The sequence below is a fragment of the Sus scrofa genome, chromosome 7 (assembly GCF_054392235.1).
Source record: "Sus scrofa isolate SSC_HxYL_T2T_F1_AM1 chromosome 7, Sscrofa_HxYL_maternal_Yorkshire_Landrace_v2.0, whole genome shotgun sequence".
Classification (NCBI taxonomy): domain Eukaryota; kingdom Metazoa; phylum Chordata; class Mammalia; order Artiodactyla; family Suidae; genus Sus; species Sus scrofa.
The window spans coordinates 21,224,123-21,230,000 of NC_139389.1; the positions used below are offsets into that span (position 1 = coordinate 21,224,123).

A 5,878-nucleotide genomic window follows, 5' to 3' on the forward strand; every position below is an offset into this window, starting at 1 on the left:
CATTAGGAAAAATGAAAAAGCATCCATCAGCTATCCCTGAGGAAGTTCTCAGATAGTTGAATCCAAATCTTGCTGCCTTAAATAGTCCAAAAAGAACAGATAAAGCCATGTTAGGAAGTTGGCTTTTTGACAAGAAACATGAGAGAACACAGAATGAAATCTCAGCTAAGAACATTTAGAAAAATAACAGCAATAGTTACCCAGATAGTCCGTTAGAATGAGTCTCTCCAAGGACAGAAATTCCTATTTGTCTTTGATAATCCAAGCCCTAACATAGATCTAACATTGAGAAATTATTAAATAGAAATTTGATGAATGAGTCTTGTTTTCATTTGTTGGGAATTTTATACCTGTTGTTCTAAGTTGTCTATTATAACTATATTTTTATGCCGTGCCTTCTGCTTTCCAAGAAATTTGAGTTTAATTATGGATCTAATCATGTTTGTCCATATAACTAAGCATCTTATTACACGTGATCCAAATGGCTCAGACAAGGGCAGGAGACATCTCAGCAAAATAACTAGACTGTAAGTTACATGTGGGCTCCCTATCGTGTGAAATGATGATGCTTTTTAGTAATCTTTACATAATGACCTTTGCTTAGAGGTTGGGTTCCCATGGTATAAAAGTAAATGAATTATTTATTACCCCCAGGAAATTTGGATTGAGAAAGGGAAAAGTATATTTACACTATGTGAAGAGAGAACAAAAGTTGGGGGTTAAGAGTAGAGGTTGCTCAGTGAAATCTCTGGCCCCAAGATCATTGTGTTGAGTTCAGAGATTAGTAATCTATTTGGTGATTCAAGAGGAAGGGACATGCCATAAATTGTGTATCAAGGAAGTGATTCTTTGGGAAATTTCTAGGTTCAGGTTGAACAATTCTTTTTTGTGATGAAGCATTCAATCTTTGACTTAACCTCTCAATACAGTCCTCTGTCAGAGGACTCATCTGCACATGAACCTAAGATGCTATTTCTTCAAGAGGAGACCATGTTTTCATGGAAGCGAAGTGCTGAATCTGAACAATAGGCACATGGTTTGAGTTTGAGGGCAGTTAGGAATTATTAATATTCCTGGGCGGATGTTTCACCTGACTGGCAAAAAATAGTCAGGATTTTTTTTAAACTTTCAAGGTACAAAGCAAGGAGTTGGATTGTTACAAGAACCTCTCTATTCTAACATAAAGTGGGTGAGAATAGAAAAAAGGAAAGCCCGATAATCTCATAAATTATTGGATCCATGAAGCCAATCCATGTCACAGCTTAAATTGAGTGGTAATTTAAATTCACTCTCCCTCTCACAAAGATTGATTTCCCTTCTCACATGTATAAGAAAATAATTATTTTCACTTGTCTTTGTAAAAGAATTTCATTTTTGGTAAAAAAAAAATAAAAATAAACAGGCACTCCATAAATAATTATAGAATAATTAAAAGAATGAACTGAACGAGGGGAACTTTTTAATTTTGAAGGCATCAGATACGGTACAGCAAAATGTAACTGAAAATATGTTTTGATGTAATGCTTACATGTTTACATGGATTTAAAATGTAGTTTGGATATATCAGCTAATTGCCCATTGGGAAAATTATTTGACTTTAACCAGAAGTTTTGGTAAATTAGTGAACTCAGCAAATACTAATCTCTTGGTGCCCTGGAAAAATTAGCGTTAAGAAATCCAACTCAAATCAATGGAACTTTGCAGAGATTAGGAATATTTATTCTAAGGAAATTCTGGTATCCAAAAGTATTCCTTGTTAGAGCAAGTGGTCTAGGAACTCCTCAGTAATAGGAACATCCAACTTTCAAAAAGTAGAAGAGAAGAAAACTCTAGAACATATATTTTGCTAACAACTGAATTAAAAGCTAAATGAAAATAAGTTAAATTACTTAGATTAGTTTAGCAAAGTAGAACAAAGGAGAAATAAGATGTCAAACTTTCCTACAGGTGGCCAGTCTTACAACTAAGTGATATCATGGTTATTTAAGCTTCCAACAGGTCACGCACAGGAACAGCTCTATCTATTGTTTTATTTATGTAAGTGATTCACGAGGAATCAAGTCTTATCAGGGAACAAATTATTCGTACACTAAGCAAAAAAACTTGAGAGGATAAATGAATCCAACTCTTATACTAAATATGGACCCTACCTGCGTGTAGGTGGCTCGTTGGTCTAGGGGTATGATTCTCGCTTCGGGTGCGAGAGGTCCCGGGTTCAAATCCCGGACGAGCCCACTTACTTTTAAACATCGATCAGAATAAAACATCGGGGGGGGGGGGGCGCGGCGGGGAGTGTTTTCTCTAATATTCTTGCCCCATAATGGGTTTTCATTACATTGACAACGAGACCGTCTTCGGAGCGGCGGGGTAATTTCAGGTCTCCCTGTTTGGAAAGTATCCGCAGCGCTGATGCGAGTTGACCGTCTTCCGCTCAACTTTAGTTCTCCTGTGAATCCCTTCCCAAAAGTCAAGAGAGAAGCCCTTGGGCATCTAGTCTGTGCGTACGTGTGTACGTGCGTACGTACGTGCGTGTGCGTCCTTGACAGAGAGGGGCGGGGCGAAAAAGCGTGAATTATCGTCTAATTATACCTTATTTCATCTCGCATAAAAGTGAATTTTCACTCCCCCTGCTACCTCCAACTTGAGTAGTCGCTTTCTGACTGTCAGCATTTAAGAAAGTCACCCCATTTGCTGCTGCCGCCGCTTCCGCTGTAGCAGACCTCCTGCCTTTATTTTTTTTTTTCCTTCGTTGTGCCATGGACCTGCATTCCCTGGTCAGAGTTTATTCATTTATCCAACGAAGGAATGTTCAGTGAATACTGCGTGTCAGCCTCTGCTGGATGTCAGAGACGCAGTGGTGGATCAGGAATAGAAAAGGCTTTTCTTTGTATGGAATTTAATATCACAAGTAACTAAATATTTACAATTATCATGCGTTCTATGAGGAAGTATAGAATTCCCACAGAAGCACATAGCACCAGGGACGACATATAGATTCTGGGAAATGTCGCCAGCCACAGTTTGTCCACCTGGAGAGAAAAACCACGAGGAGCAATTGCTAACACTGGAAGTTTAAGTTCTTCGCCACCCCAAACCTAGAAATTTGCCAGTGCTTTCTCCTTGACCCCAGGAAAAGCTCTCACTTTGGAATTGTTGAAAAAGCTGAGGTGAATTAATACTGAAATTTGGAAGATGAGAAATAAGATGGAAAGGAGGGTATCAATCCGGTTACTTTGCTCAAGCGAGCTAAATTATTTCCTTAGAATAACCGTTTAGTTTTGTGGCCAAAACTGAATGTGGGCGCGCGCACACACATCACCGCAATTTCTTCCTTACTTTATGGCACCTCTGAGGCTTACCTGGCCCGCCTCATCTTGGTGTTCTGAAATAGTGAGGCTCTTTTTATCCTCTTTTGCTCTATTTTATCTTTCTTTGATCAGTTTTGGGAGCTCCTTAAGTATAAAAGTTCAGGTCCTTATTCAGAAGTGGTGTGTAGTATATTGCCTCTTTTTACATATGAATATAAATATAAAATCTACTTGTAATTTAATATGTTTTATAATTTGGAGTAGATTAAGTTTTCAAAGGAAACTTAAAATTCAGTTCAAAAGAAATATACTCTAACCTTTATCCTTTAAGAATTTTCTCAGAATTCAAGCATCTAAGCAGATGGAATGATCCTTGTGCAAAAGATTTTACTATCACAAGAAGGATGAGTTAAAGATGTCACAGGTAAAGCAAATGGCACAGGCCAGATCACTTCATACTTGAAGCCCACAGTCAATAAACTGAACTTGTAATCTCATTTTCAGTTATTTTTAGAGCCACTTTATATCTATAGACCAGCAAAAAAATCACTAGATATCTAAAGAAAGACAGATAAAGGTGAACTAAAAAAATGAGGAAGATATTAGACAGAGAGGAGGAAACATCTCAGGAAAGTTAGTGTATCTATTCTTATTTTTTTTTTCTTTAAAAAAAAGTGCAAATATTGCACAAAAGGGTAACCCTTAAGTGCAGAAGTCTCTTAAAATTGAAATTGTGAGCATAGACATGAAAAGCTTAATGGAGTAATTGGAATAAAATATAAAGGACATCCTCCAGAATGTGGAAAAATTATAAAGTCAGATTCCGGCAATCATGGTCCTTGGTATATACTCAAATAAGTTGAAAACCTATGTGTACCAAAAAACCTGCGCATGAATATTTATAGCAGCTTTATTCATAATTATAAATACTTGGAAGCAGCCAAAATGTCCTTCAATAAATGAATGGATAAGCAAACTGTGATATAGCTATTCAATAGAATATTATTCAGTAATAAGATATAAGCTATCAAGCCACAAAAGGACATGAAGGAAATTTAAAAGTATATTACTAAGTGAAAGAAGCCAATTTGAAAAGGCTGTATACTGTATGATTCCAACTATATGACATTCTGGGAAAGGTAAAGCTATAGAGACAATAAAAGATCAGTAGTTCTGGAGGGTGTGGGTGGTGTAGGGCAGTGTAACTATTCTGTATGATACAGCAATGATGAACACATGTCATTATACATTTGTCAAAACCCATGAATCCTGTTAATAATAATGTGTTACTATGATTTGTCAGTTGTAACAAATGTACCACAATAATATAAAATATAAATAATAGGAGAAGCTGTGGGGATCAGGAGGAAGTATATGTGAACTCTGTACTTTCCTATTAATTTTTCTGTTAACCTAAAACTGCCTTAAAAATAAAGTCTATTAAAAATATGTTGGGGAGTTTCCGTCATGGCCCAGTGGTTAATGAACCTCACTGGTATCCATGAGAAAGCGGACTGAGTCCCTGGCCTTGCTCAGTGGGTTAAGGATCCAGCGTTGCCATGAGCTGTGGTGTGGGTTGCAGACATGCCTTGGCAGATCCCACATTGCTGTGGCTGTGGTGTAGGCCAGCAGCTGCAGCTCTATCTTGACCTCTAGCCTGGGAACTTCCATGTGCCTCCAGTGTGGCCCTAAAAATATATACATATGAGTTCCCACTGTGGCTCAGCGGTAATGTACCCAACTAGTATCCATGACTTTTCGTTTCAATCCCTGGCCTCACTCAGTGGGTTAAGGATCTGGCATTGCCATGAGCTGTGGTGTAGGTCACAGACACGGCGGATCTTGCATTGTTGTGGCTTCAGCATAGGCTGGCAGCTGCAGCTCGGGTTCGACTCCTAGCCTGGGAACTTCTATATGCTACAGGTGCAGTCTTAAAAAAAAGAAAAAAAAAATATATATATATATGTATATAAACAGGATGTAACCTGGAGAGATTAATTTTTTTAAGTAGAGGAAATATCCTGGAGGTTTAAAAAAATCCAAGTAGAAGAAATTCTAGGAAAAAAAAATAAAAAGAGAATAGAGGACACATAACTGAGAAAATTAACGCAAAAGTCAAGCTAATCTCTCAAACCCAAATATATGATTTTTCAAACCTAATGACATAATAGAGCTCCCAGAACAGTGAATGAAAATAGAAACACACAGAGACATATCTTTCAGACATTTTGGAACATTGAGGACAAAGAAGTCATCCTGAAAGAGAGAAAAACTAATTACAAATGAAAGGTAGTAATTCGAAAGACTTTGTAATTCTCAAAGCAATATTGGAAGCTAGAAGAAAATGGAGAGCTCCTTCAAAATACTGAAAGAAAATTTCCCTGGCCTAGCATGTTACACCCAACCAAGTAATCAATCAAGTGTTAGAGAAACTCACTAACACCCAAATATTCAAGAATCTTACCTCCAATGAATTCTTTCTCAGGAAGCTACTCTACAATGTGCTCCACCAAAAGGAGAAGGCAAATTAAGGCAGTAAAAGACCTTGGGAAGTGGAGTTTCCAATATCA

General features: G+C 37.5%; 1 protein-coding gene and 1 non-coding gene across 2 annotated transcripts in view; one reads left to right on the forward strand and one right to left on the reverse strand.

Moving 5' to 3' along the window:
• Positions 1 to 5,878, reverse strand: part of H2BC11 (H2B clustered histone 11) — a 21,872-nt gene continuing 15,994 nt past the window's right edge. The window contains exon 2 of the mRNA XM_084967665.1: positions 1 to 76. The gene's annotated coding sequence lies outside the window, so the exon portion shown is untranslated. The remainder of the gene's footprint in view (positions 77 to 5,878) is intronic.
• Positions 2,163 to 2,234, forward strand: TRNAP-CGG (transfer RNA proline (anticodon CGG)). Its single transcript has one exon. It is a non-coding gene; the product is annotated as a tRNA-Pro (tRNA).